The sequence below is a fragment of the Artibeus jamaicensis genome, unplaced genomic scaffold (assembly GCF_021234435.1).
Source record: "Artibeus jamaicensis isolate MK-2021 breed Jamaican fruit bat unplaced genomic scaffold, CSHL_Jam_final scaffold_916, whole genome shotgun sequence".
In the NCBI taxonomy this organism is placed as follows: domain Eukaryota; kingdom Metazoa; phylum Chordata; class Mammalia; order Chiroptera; family Phyllostomidae; genus Artibeus; species Artibeus jamaicensis.
This window is the reverse complement of record NW_026522059.1, coordinates 25,991,521-26,005,113: the sequence shown is the minus strand read 5'-3', so window position 1 is coordinate 26,005,113 and position 13,593 is coordinate 25,991,521. Positions and strand designations below refer to the sequence as shown.

Genomic DNA, 13,593 nt, shown 5'->3' with positions numbered 1-13,593 from the left:
ATTTAGAGGAGAAAAATAGGGAAAAAATTTTTGAAGCAAAAAATGTGGTAAAATATTTAGTAACATAATATTTCACCAATGTAAATGTAAACAGAACTCAACAGCAGCATTAACAACCATTATTCCTCCCAAATTTAGGGTGGGTAAAGGTGCATCTTATAGTTTGAAAAATATGCTACTTTTACTTTCTCTTAATTCCCTAGATCCTCGAAGAAGCAATAAACATTTGCCTACTGAATTCTAACTACAGACACTATACCTCAGATCCCCAGAGCCACCTAAGGCCAATAATTTCTGCATTTTGCCCAGGAGAGGAGTCTTTTTTTTCTGTTTATTTCTCCCATTCCAGCCCACTCCTCCCCCATGCACCCCGAGAGGAGTCTTTCCATTGGTTATAGAGCCTCAGAACTTGTGGACTCCCTTTGAGATAATTTGAGCCTGTCATCTTATTAGGACCTTTTAATTTCTCCTCAAATCTGTTTTTCCCTGTTCACCTTAAAGCTTATAAAAGGGTCTTATTTCTTTTAAATGTCTCCTCTTTCATTTTCAGTCAGCAATGATCACATTTCACACCCTATATCTAGATCACGTTGTTTCCTCCGACATGTGTATCTAACAATACATCTTCATTTAATTATAGCTCATGCCCACTAGCTAAGGATAAACTGACATGCCGCACGAAAAGCACAACCTCAGTGGGATAGGGGGAGATTTCTACTGAAATGGATTATCCACTTGCTGCCAACACATTACTACTTCATCTCTTAAGTATGTACACGAAGAAGTAGACAAAACACTTTTTGACAGTGGCAGCTGAATGATGTTATTTTCTAAATGTTCTTATTAATAATGATTTTATAGTGGATCTACTTATGTACTGATACGACAAGGATTTGGAGAAAGTAGCCCAGGAGTTCCAGCCAAGATGGAGACATAGGTAGAAATGCTTCACTTCCTCACACCACCAAAAGAATGACAACAATAAATTAAAAAACAAAAACCAACCAAAACTGCCAGATATTCAAACTTCATGGAAGTCCAACAACCAAGGAGTTAAAGAAACATTCACCTAGACTGGTAGGAGGGGAGGAAATGGGCAGCCAAGGCGGAGAGGACGCACAGCCAAGGAGGTGGCTGGTGGGCCAATAAGTGGGGAAGAACCATTGGGAAGTGAGACAGACTGCAGAACCAGGGTCTTACTCAAAACCTCTGGATGTAAAAATCTGCGGGAGTTGTGGCAGTGGGAGAAACTCTCAGGATCAAAGTAGAGTCCATGGGAGAGGCCCACAGGGTCCTAGACCATACACAAACCCACCCATCTGCAAATCAGCATCTGAAAGGCCACGGTCTGCTTGCAGGAATTGAGAGAAGTGACAGAAATTAGGTCTAGAGCAGAGCCAGCAAGAAACATTGTTCCCTCTCTGACCCCTAGCCCACAGACAGTACCACAACACAGCAAAGAGAGTTGCCCTGCCCTGGTGAACACCTAAAGCTCTGCCCCTTACAAAACAACAGGTCTGCTGAGACAAGAATATATGGTCCAAATGAAAGAAACTCCAGAATAAGAACCAAATGAAAGAAACTCCAGAATAAGAACTAAGTGATGAAGAGATAGCTAACCTATCTGATGCAGAGTTCAAAACACTGGTAATCAGGATGCTCACAGAAATGGTTGAGCTTGGTTGAAAAATGATGGAAGAAATGAAGGCTACCCAAAGTGAAAGAAAGGAAACTATACAGGAAACCAAAAGTGAAGGGAAGGAAACAGGGGTTCAATCCAAGGATTTGAAACAAAATGAAGAAATAAATATCCAACCAGAATAGAATGAAGAAACAAGGATTAAAAAAAAAAATGAGGAGAGGCTGAGAAAGCTGTGGGACAACTTTAAACACTCCGACATCTAAATCACAGCAGTGCCACAAGGAGAAGGGGAAGAGCAAGAAACTGAAAACTTATCTGAACAAATAATGAAGGAAAACTTCCCCAATCTGGCAAAGGAAATAGACTTCCAAGAAGTCCAAGAAACCCAGAGAGTCCCAAAGAAATTGGATCCAAGCAGTAACACACCAAGACACACCATAATTAAGTTACCCAGGATTAATGATACAGACAGAATATTAAAAGCAGCAAGAGAAAAGGAGACAGTTACCTACAAAGGAGTGCCCATAATACTAACAGCTGATTTCTCAAAAGACACCTTCCAGGCAAGAAGGGACTGGAAAGAAATATTTGAAGTCATGAAAGGCAAGAACCTACATCCAAGATTACTCTATCCAGCAAAGCTTTCATTTAGAATGGAAGGGCAGATAAAGTGCTTCCCAGATAAGGCCAAGTTAAAGGAGTTCATCATCACCAAGCCCTTATTCTATGAAATGTTAAAGGGACTTATCTAACAAATACAAGATGATCAAAAATATGAATAATAAAATGACAACAAACTCACAACTATCAACTGAGCCTAAAAAACAAAAACTAAGCAAACAACTAGAATAGGAACAGAATCACAGAAATGGAGACCACATGGAGGATTATCAGTGGGGAGGGGGAGGAGGAGAATGGGGAAAAAGAAAAAAAATAATTTCTAAAATCAATAATTGTCATCAATTAATACATTTAACAATAACAACTTTGTTTAATCTGTAAGGTTTCACAGAAGACAAATGGCAAAGCATCCCAAAGTTTGAAGAGCATATTATGGGAGAAAATTATGTCATTGAGAAAACTTTGTCCATGAACATTTGTTTTTCTTATAATTAGGAAAAGGCTCATTTTTCACTCTTAGTAGCAATACACTTCAACCCAGGCAGTTATTGGGAAACCTCTTGTGTGTCAGGCATGAGGAGGTTACAAAGATGTGTAAGCTGCTTCCCCTACTCAGGAAACTGTTTAATAGAGGAAAGAAGCACATAAACAAACGGTGGCATTGCAATGCAGGGTGTGCCTTGGTCAGAGAAGAGCAGGCTTCTGGGGACGTTGAGGAGGGTCTTCAATCCAGACCGAAGGTGAGCAGCAGCGCCAGGGGAGAGGGAGGTGTTTAGTTCTGGCGTTGCGGGAGATGGAAAGCAGGAATGTTGAAGTTCTGAGCGTGACAGGACGGATGCCGGGATCTTACAAAGCTTAGAAGGAAGGAAGGAAACAGAGAAAGAAAGGAAATATTTTTAGGTTTTATGATTTAAATAAGGTTACCTTTACGGTAAGAGAATTTGAAACTTAACTGAGTTTTCTTTCTACATACACAATGACTGCATTTCATTACATAATACTTCTGTATAAAACCCATAGAATGTACAACACCAAGAGTGAACTTCAAGGTAAAGCGAGGACTTGGAGTGATTCTGATGCATCAGTGTAGGTTCATCCTTGGTTAAAAACCGATCACTCTGGTGAGGGATGTTGATATGGGAGAAAGCACGTATGTGCAGGGCAGGGGGTGCAGGGAAAACTGCACCTCCCTCTCAGTTTTGTTGTAAACATGAAACTTCTCTAAAAAAGTAAAGTCTTAAGAAACAATGTGTGTGTGTGTGTGTGTGTGTGTCCAGGAAGTACCACAGGGGACATACCTGTAAAACCTGTATCTAAGGGCTTATATCTAGAACAAATAAAGAACTATTATATTTCAATATGAAAAAACTCCAATAAAAAATTTAGACAAAAAATTCTTTACCAAAGAAAATATGTGGTAAATAAGTATATGATAAGATGCCCGATATCATTAGTTATTAGAGAAATGCACACCAAAGCCACACATAAGATACAACTCCATACCCACTAAAATAGCTCAGACTAAAAAGGCGGAACATACAAAATGTTAACAAGGATATAAAACAACTGGAACTCTTATTCATTGGTAGCAGGAATATAAAATTATCTCTTTAGAAAACAGTTTATTTCTTAAAATGTTAAACATAAACCTATAATATTACGTAGGTGGTCCACAGGCCACCCTGACACCTGATCAGAGGGGACCACGCTAGGGCTGAATTTGCCCTGCAGACCAGTGTATCCGCAGGACCCAGCACAGTGCCTGACACATGATGAGCGCCCAGCAAACATTCATCGAACGAATATTTGTATCAGCAGTTCTAGAAAAGAAGTCTGAGATGGCCTTTCAAATTCAGAAGAGTCTTCAGAGGGAACACATGGAGTGAAAATACGTGCACCAGGCTGGAATCTGAAAGGGTGAGTTGAAAGAAAGAGAGAGCTACTTAACTGATGCTGAAACAGCCCAGCCAGAGGTAGCTTAGAATGAGCAGAGAAAAGTTCAATGGATGCTGCGGAGGAGAGAGGTTTGAAAAGGAAAAGGCTGTCGGGGGTGTCACGTGCTCAGAGACATCACCTGAGGCCCCAGAAGAGCTCATTTGTTCGGGGATTTTCCAGTGGAGTAGTTAGGGCAGAAGTTGGAATGTATTGAGTCAAGAGTTAAATGAGAAATGAGAAGTTAATAAAGTGTAAGTGTAGAGTAAAATTTGGAGGACGTTAACTGCAAAGTGAAGAGGATAAACAAGTTGGAAAAACAAAGGAACTAACCTTGGCCGAGAGTTTCCTATGGGCTGAGAGGTTTGCTAAGACATGTACGTTATTTTACTGTCTCCTCACAGTAGCCTTGTGAACTATTGTTGTCCCCATTTTACAGGTAGGAAAAGTAAAGTTTAGAAACATTAAGAAACTTGCTCAAAGTCACACAACTAGTAAGATAAGCCACTAGCTTGATGAGAAAGTGACACAGGCGACACAGCAGACATTATTTTGGCCACTCACTATCTATGTCCCCACTTCTGGTAACAATTCTCAGATTGTCACAGGGAAATTGCACCTTCTGTACATTCATCCCATACACTCCACATGACCCAGGCTTTAATGCGTATCACTAGCATTCTCCTTGGAGTCATTTTTGGAAAAAGAACCCAAGAATTGGCACGGTTGAGGATGTTATCCAAGCCCTTTAAAATCTAAGGCATGCAGACACAATTCTGGGACTCTCACTGGAACTGTCAGGAAAGCAGGCACTTCTTTTTGGAGGGGAGGATTAGGACTTCAAAGCAGTCCTGAGTTCTGCCATCATCTTGCCCCCAGAGGAGGGGGCCTAGCAGAGAGTGAAACCAGTGCAGCAGAAGTCAGAGCGATGAGGTGGAGAGAAACCAGGTCCTGCTGACATCGTCCGAGCCACTGCATCGGGCTAGCTCCTGTGGCTAGACAGAGCCTAGATCTTCAACAGACTGCATTGATTCCCTGTTCAGTTCAGTCTGTTAGGGCTGCATTTCCTATTCAATCTCAACTTCTACCTGGTATAAGAGGATTTCTCTCTGAATAGGAATGACCCAAACATGTTTGTAGATTGAGAGGGGGCTAATTGAGTAGAAAATTATCTAGAAGACAATAACATGAGAAAAGAGAGTAATACAGTCTTATTTATTTACCTGAAGTAATACATATTGTCTTATATTTTATTCTTGTTATATGTACATCTCTGTTACCATCCAAAGAAAGTATCTCTGAGGCATAAAACTCAATATTCCAAAGAATAATTATGTGTCAGACATCATTACTAAAGACAAAACTTATTCTTGGGCATCTTTTTTGATTCCTAGAACTCCCTCATCCCACTGATTTGTATCACTAGCTCCCACTTAGCCTTCAAGGATTAGCTCAAAGCTGTCAAACTCTGGAAAGGCATCCCCTTAGTTCTTCCTCAACTCAAACCCACCCCAAACTAAATTAGGGGCCTCTCTTCGATGTCCCATAATGTTTCCTGCCTAAGGGACTCAGGCCCTTTTAGTAGCCACCACATAGTCGCTTGATCGCCAGGACACCCCGAGGGCACCTCCTGACGCAGGGGAGCCCCATTAAACCATGAGGGAGGCTCAGCGAATGCAAGCAAATGAGAGTTGTGAAGGAACTAGACAACGGCCGCCCTCTCCGACACACTCTCTTCAACCCCACGCTAAGGGAAGAGTCGGTACTGTCCTGTTCTGAAATCATGAAAGGCATCAGAAGAGACTCACTTTCCTCAGTGTTTAGGGTCTGCTTTTATTTACAGCTTTTTGGGTCTGACTACACTTATCCAGCGTTGAGGCTAAAAGGAACAAAAGTTGCACTTAATTTACATGAAGTTAGAGGCTGAGGAAGAAACGATGTCATCTGACAGCAGGCAGTGTTGTGGCAGGAGAGACAAAGGCACGCACGGGCAATTATTTTATTGCAACTTCTAAGTTCCCATTTGTTTAAGGGGAAAAAACCGGTAACATGTCTGAGTTCTTACTTATTCCCAGTGAGCTGCTGAAAATCACTATTGACTAGAGAAGGAAGGGACCCGTGCCTGAGTGTCTGTGGGTGGCTCTTTGAACAAACTCCCAGACATTCTCGCTGAACTGAAAGGAAGTGAGCTGTGGCGGAACAGTGAGGTGGGATGCAGGCAAGATCTTCTCCTGGCCCTGATTAGTAACTTTTTGCATTGCCCATTAAAAAAAATACATTTTAGCTCCCTCCAACTAGTCAAAAGGAACTACAGGGGCAAACTACCAAATCCATATTCAGTCAAGTTTCTTTCAAATTGATTCTTTCCTCAATCTGCCAATTTTAACACTCACCGCCATTTGCATTAAGTTTGAGAAACTGGGGGAAAATGCTCAAAACATGACAGAACATGACTCAAGATAATATGTGAAATTGTGAATTACCAAAAGGCAGTCACGTTTCTGTTTGCTATGCTAAACTACACTCAGAAATTGTTTGTTGAGACACTAAAAGCTAAACTCTGAGTGCCCAGGTTCTCTAGAGAGATGAACCTGAGGCCAGAATTAAGGGATGGATGATTACTTTGAGAAGAGCAAGTCCAGGAGGAGGGAAGGGTAAAAAAAGGTAGAGTCAGATAAAGATGAAAAAAAAGCAGGCAGGTGAGAGTCATTACTGCGCTGCCTAGTCCTTTCCAGTGAGTCACAGAAAGTTTAGTCATTCAGCAGGCTCATTTGAGGCTGCGGGACATTTTTAGAAGGGCTGCACAGAACTGCACCTCAGAAAGCCTAGAAAAGGAAGAAAGGAAATGGGGTGCATCTGCCCAGCTCATCCCCATCTCCCACTCCTGTCACTTAAAGTTTACCCCACAGGCAGCCTATTTCCCTGCACGGCCAGGTTGGGTCCTCCAGCCCACCAGTGGCCCTCGGAGAAGCAGATTTCACCCCTGCAGGATGGCATTCCACGCAGGTCTGGAAGTGAAAAGAATGACTGTGTGCAGATGAGCTCTGGGTGGGGGAGGGGAAAAGGAGAGGGGGGAATCCATGAAGGCCTAGGCCTTCAACTTGGGGAAGCTGAATAGTCTCACTACTTCTCATTCAGATGTGCCCTCCCACCAAAGCTGCAGGAGGGGCAGTTCAAGTTGGAAAACCTGCTAGAAAATACTAAATAAATAAATACTGTAAAAATGCACCTTAGAAATGTGGCGTTCAGTTTGACTCCGTGAAGGATACAAGTAAGTTTGTAACTTGGTCCTGGACCTTAGAATTTCCAGGGCAGAGAACCTGAGAAGAGGCAGCTGCACAGAGGAGAGGCACCAGAGCATGTAGACGGATTTGTTGCACCTTTTTGGCCAAGGGTGGATGTATTTGTTATCTATTGCTGCCGAACCCCAACACTTGGCAGCTTAAATCAACACACATTTATTATCTTGTAGTTTCTGTGGCTCCGAAATCCATTCATGGGCCCTCTCCCTCTCCAGGCTGCAATTAGCCAGGGGTGGGGGCTCCCACCTGGAGGCTTAACTGAGGAGGATCCTCTTCCAAATTTAAGTACCTGGTTGTAGGCAAGGTCCAGTCCCTTGAAGCCTGTTGGACTGAGGGCCTCAGTCGGTTGGCTGGATGATCTGAGGTTGGCCTGAGGTTAATCTCAGTTCCTTGCAAGACGGAAATCAAGACATATTACAGAAAGGACGTGCCAATACTTCTGTTGCATCGATTGGCTGGAAGCAAGTCACTAGGTCCAGCCCTCACTCAAGGGGAGAGGGTTACATAGGGTATGGAAGTCAGGGAGTGGGGGACCATTGAGTACCATCTTAGCAGTCAGCCTACCACAGTTGGACTGCACCTAGGCAAGACGAGGTCTACACGGCCACTCACAGACTGAATATTGTAGGGCTGGCAGTCCATCCAACGTGAATGCTTGAATGGAGAGATCTCACTGATAGCTAGAAAAGCCCCAAACTTTTGAAAATTAAACAATATACTTGTAAATAAGCCATGGAAAAAATGAAAACATATTTTAAATAGGATGATACTAAAAATACAACATGTAAAAATGTGGCCCTGGCCAGTGTGGCTAAGTTGGTTGGAGCATCATAGCATCATCCCATAGACCAAAGGTCATGGATCGGATCCCTGGTTGGGCATGTATGAGAAGGCAACCAGTAAATGTCTGTTTGTCTGTCTGTCTCTCTCCCCTCAAAAGGAAAAAATGTCCTTGGATGAGAATTTTAAAAAAGTGTGGGTGACAACTACAGCCATAATGAAAGGTAAAGTTATAACCTTAAATGTTTATGTGAAAGAATAAAAAGGGTTAAAATCAATGACATAACTTGAAACCTAAAGAATAGAAAAAGGCAAATTAAACCTAAAATAAGTAGGAAGATGAGCATAATAAAGGTATAAGAGAAACCAATGAAATAGAAAAAGAGATAATACGGAAAATAAACAAAGCCAAAAATGTGTTCTTTGAAGAGATTGTAACTAATAAACCTCTAGCAAATCTAATCAAATGAAAAATAGAACACAATTTACCAGTATCAGGATCAAAAGAGGAGATATATCTCTACAGAAAATACAACATTAAAAGTATATGAGGGCGGCATAGGCAGTCATGGCTCACCTCTTTGCACAACCACAACAAAATTACAATGAAAATGTAAAACAACCATTGCTCAGAACCAACAGAAATCAAGTTGAATGGAAGTCTAACCACAGAATTAAACACACCACATCCATCCAGATTCGTAGGAAGGGTGTATGTAGACATGTAACAGGCTGGTCTCTCACCTATGTGTGGCAGACAAAAATTTGGAAGGGATGTCTCGGGAGTGAGGAGTCCCAGCCCCACACCAGGCCCCCCAGCGCAGGGTTCCAGTGCCAGGAAGATAGCTCATCACAACTTCTGACTGTAAAACCCAGTGAGGATTTAGTTGGTAGAAGAAATTTCTGGAGCCCCAAGCAGTTCCTCTTAAAAAAACCCACACACAGACTCAACAGCTCAGATTCACTCCCTCTGGGCTCTGGCACTGGGGTGGCAGCTTGAGGAGCACCAGTAGTGTGCAGGGGGAGGCTGGGGTGTCTGGCATCCAGGTGAGCAGAAGCCATTGTCCCTTTCCTGGTTCCCTCCCCCACAGAGCTGGCAGACTGGTGCCATATCTGCAACTGCATCAGCCTGGCTGACACTGTTTGATTTGCCTTGGAAGTCCCGAGAGACTCCGCCCACCCAACTTACGGGTCACACAAGCTGCTTTTCCGAGTGAATGGCTGGTCCTGGCTCAGCTTTACTACTTCCTAAATCCTCTCAAACAAGCAGCAGCTGGCCTCAGCGAGCCCTAGACCTAAAACCAGCACCTCCACCCTGCTGCTTCACAGCTGATCCTCCACAGAGGGGGGTGGTTGGGGGTGAGTGGTCACAACAAATCCTTGAAGCTGATTGGCCTGGGTAAATCTCTCCCATTGACCTGCCAAAAGCAGCCGAGGCTCAACTACAAGAGGAGGGTGTACTCAGCCCACATGAAGGGTGCACCCTGAGTACCCAGCTTGGGTGATAGGGGAGGCTGTGCCAATGGACCCTGCAAGACACCTACTACATTAGGCCACACTATCAAGACATGGAGTCAAAGCAGCTCTATCTAATACATAGAGACAAACACAGGAAGGCTGACGAAATGAGGAGACAAAGAAATACTACCCAAATGAAAGAACAGATAAAAACTGCAGGAAAAGAGCTGAACAAAACAGATAAGCAATTGGTCAGACACAGAGCTCAAAACACTGGTTATAGGGATGCATAAGGAACTTAGTGAGGACCTCAACAACATAAAAAAGACCCAGTCAGAAACAAAGAATACACTAACTGAAATAAAAAACATAGAAACAACAGTAGAGTGGATGAAGCTGAGAATCAAATCAATAATTTGGTACACAAGGAAGTAAAAAACAACCAATCAGAACAACATGAAGAAAAGAGAATCCAAAAAAATGGAGATAGTGAAAGCAGCCTGTGGGACAACTTAAGCAACCCAACATTCACTTCATAGGGGTGCCAGAAGGAGAAGAGGAAGGCAAGAAATTGGAAATCTATTTGAAAAAATAATGAAGGAAAACTTCCCTAATTTAGTGAAGGAAATAGACACACAAGTCCAGGAAGCACAGAGAGTTCCAAACGAAATGGATGAAAAGAGGTCCACCCCAAGATACATCATAGTTAAAATGCCAAAGGTTAAAGTATAAAGAGGTGGAAGGGAGGCTGTGGAAGAATGGGTGAGAGGTGAGAGAATTAAGAAGTACAAATAGGCCCTGGCTGATGTGGCTCAGTGGATTGAGGGCCAGCCTGTGAACAAAAGGGTCGCCAGTTCAGTTCCCATTTGGGACACATGACTGGGTTATGGGTCAGGTCCCTGGTAGGGGGTACACAAGAGGCAACTACATATGATGTTTCTCTCTTTCTCTCTCCCTCTCTTCCCTTCTCTCAAAAGATAAATAAATAAAATCTTTTTTAAAAAAGTACAAATAGGTAATTACAGAATAGCCATGGGGATGTAACGTGCAGTACAGGAAAGGGAGTAGCCGAAAAATTTACAGGCATAACCTGTGGCCATGAACAAAAGTGGGGGGATTGTCTCAGGGGGTGGGGGTTGCTGGCGAAGGGCGGGGTTGAAATCAGAACTGTAATAGCATAATAAAATATAATTTTAAAAACATATATTAGAAAATAATATCAATAACTTTATGCCAGTAAGTTGGACCACTTACATAAAATGGGTAAATTCCTTGAAAATCTCAATTTATCAAGTAATGGAATTGGTACATGACAGAAGCCTTCTGGGTGCCTGTTTGGCACAAGATCTTAAACAAGGAAGAGAAGTTACAAGGAATGCTAAAGAAGCTCTTCGGAATACAAGGAAGTCACACCATATGGTAACTCAGATCTACAGGAAAGAGCAAGGACGCCAAGGGCGGTGGTACATGGGTGACTATGAAAATGGTGTGTTTTTTCTTCTCTTAATGTATGGGAAAGTCATGTGACTACTTAAAGCAAAACTTATAACACAATATTATTAGGTTTAAAATGTATATAGCTATTATATTATTCCATGTATATGATGTGTCTAGAATAGGCAAATCCATAAAGACAAAAAAGTCGAAAAGTGCTGCCAGGGGCTGGGGGAGAGGGAAATGGAGAGTGAGTCCTAATGAGTACGGGCTTTCCATTGAAAGTGATGAAAATGTCCTGGAATTAGAGTGTGGTAGGTGCACAACTTTTAAAATACAATTTCAAAACACCCCTGAATTACATATTTTTAAAGGGTGAATATTATGGTATGTGATTTGTATCTCAAAAATGCATGTAGATGTAATTAATATATATGGTAAAGAGAATGAAGAGGATGAAGAAATGCAATTATACTATTACCAAGTTTCTACCTCTTTCTTGAAGTAATTGAGTATAAAGTCTGAAAAGATAGTGATAAATTAAGATGCATAGTGTAATCCCTAGAGCAACCAATAAAATAAATAAATAAAAGGGGCTGTAGTTCAAATGCCAAAGCAAAAACCTGCCGCCAATCATGATGGAGCAAGAAGGATGGGCCTCGACCTTCCCTGGTCAGAAAACTGAAGAAAGTATATGAAACTACTGTGTTCAGACATGGGACAGCGGGGGCACGATAGTGATCCATGAGAGAACAGAAACAAACTGGACTCTACTTAAGGCAGCTTTGTGTCTAGCAGCAATTTTGTGGTCACAGGTACAGACAGAGGGAGTCAAATGGAGCCTGGTGGCCTCACTGAAATAAACAGAGATAAGAGTTTGGGGAGATCAAAGCAGCTGAAAATTGTGGACCAACCATCTTGACCAGAGGGAGCTACATAGACAAGATGCAAAATATTTCCATGAGCCTGCTTGAGTCTTCAATGAGTGCTGGGTTACTCAAGTATATGATGAAATTTCACAAGGTAGGGCAAAAAAAAATAACCAGAAAGTTGAAAATAAAATTCCCAAGAGTTCACATGGTGGAAAGATAAGTGCTCTGACTAGCAAGGGCAGAGGGTTCTCAGGGGTCACTCGGGCACTTCCCAAAGACAGTAAAATGTGACCTGAACTACAGGACCTACATAAGCAGCAAAATAACTAACACCAATACACACAGTTTCCACCTTAGGAGACTGGACCCTTCAGCCTCTCTAGTGGGTAAGAACTCTCACTCATTGCTGACAGTTCTGCCTTTTTTTTAAACAAAAATAAACATACTTTTATCATACTTGGTATTTAACCAAAGGAGTTGAAAACTCATGTCCATTCCAAAAACCTGCACATAAATGAGCATAGCCGCTTTATTCATAAATGCCCAAACTTGGAATTAGCCAAGATGTTCTTCTATAACTGGTTGGGTAAATAAACTGTGCCAAGTCCAAACAATGGAATATTATCAGCACTAAAAATAGATGAGTTATCAAGCCAGGCAAACACACAAAGGAGCCTCAAATGCATTACTAAGTGATAGAAACCCATCCAAAAATGCAACATACTGCATGATTTTAATTATATGACATTCTGGAAAAGACGAACTATGGAAACAGTGAAAAGATCAGTGTTGCCAGAGGCTAGCAGGAGGGAGGGGTGAATAGGCCGAACCCAGAGAATTTGGGAGGCGATGAAAATACCTTGTATGGTACTGTAGTGGTACATGCTTGTCATTATACATTTATCCAAACCAACACTGAGAGAGAAACCAAACTCAAACTACGAACTTTGGGTGACTATGATGTGTCCGTGTAGGTTCATCAGTTGTAACCAATGTACCCCTCTCATGGGGGATGCGGATGGTGGGGGAGGCTGTGCATTTGGGACAGGAGGCACAGGAGAAATCTCTACACCATCATTCAATTTTGCTGTGAACCTAAAACTGTTCCAACAATAAAATCTATTTTTGAAAAACATATTTTCTGCAAAAACTGCATTAAGAATTTATCTCACAGATATACCTCTCCGTGTAGACAAACAAAAATTTCCAAGGAATTCATTGTTCGCAGCCACTGCTGCGCCCTCACTCTCTAAACCCGGGTCGCCTCCTGAGTTGCCGCTAAAGAAGGGGAGTCAGTAAAGAGGTCTCTGTGCCAAGAATCTTCACAAGAGGGCGCCCACTACTGGACAGATGAAGAAATCTCACTGTGTCAGGCCCAGCACCGTGGCACTTCCTGAAATTAGACGTGTTCAGAAGTCCACTGAACTTCTGATTCGCAAACTTCCCTTCCAGCGCCTGGTGTGAGAAATTGCTTGGGACTTCAAACAGATCTGTGCGTCCAGAGCACAGCTACTGGGCTTTGCAGGTGGCAAGTGAGACCTACCTGGTTGGC

At 42.3% G+C, this 13,593-nt stretch overlaps 1 long non-coding RNA gene across 1 annotated transcript in view; it reads right to left on the bottom strand.

The window, feature by feature from the left end:
- Positions 1-3,039: 3,039 nt before the first annotated feature.
- LOC128626716 (uncharacterized) overlaps positions 3,040-13,593 on the bottom strand; it is a 34,655-nt gene continuing 24,101 nt past the window's right edge. The window contains exon 3 of the long non-coding RNA XR_008390767.1: positions 3,040-3,117. This is a non-coding gene — a long non-coding RNA (uncharacterized LOC128626716). The remainder of the gene's footprint in view (positions 3,118-13,593) is intronic.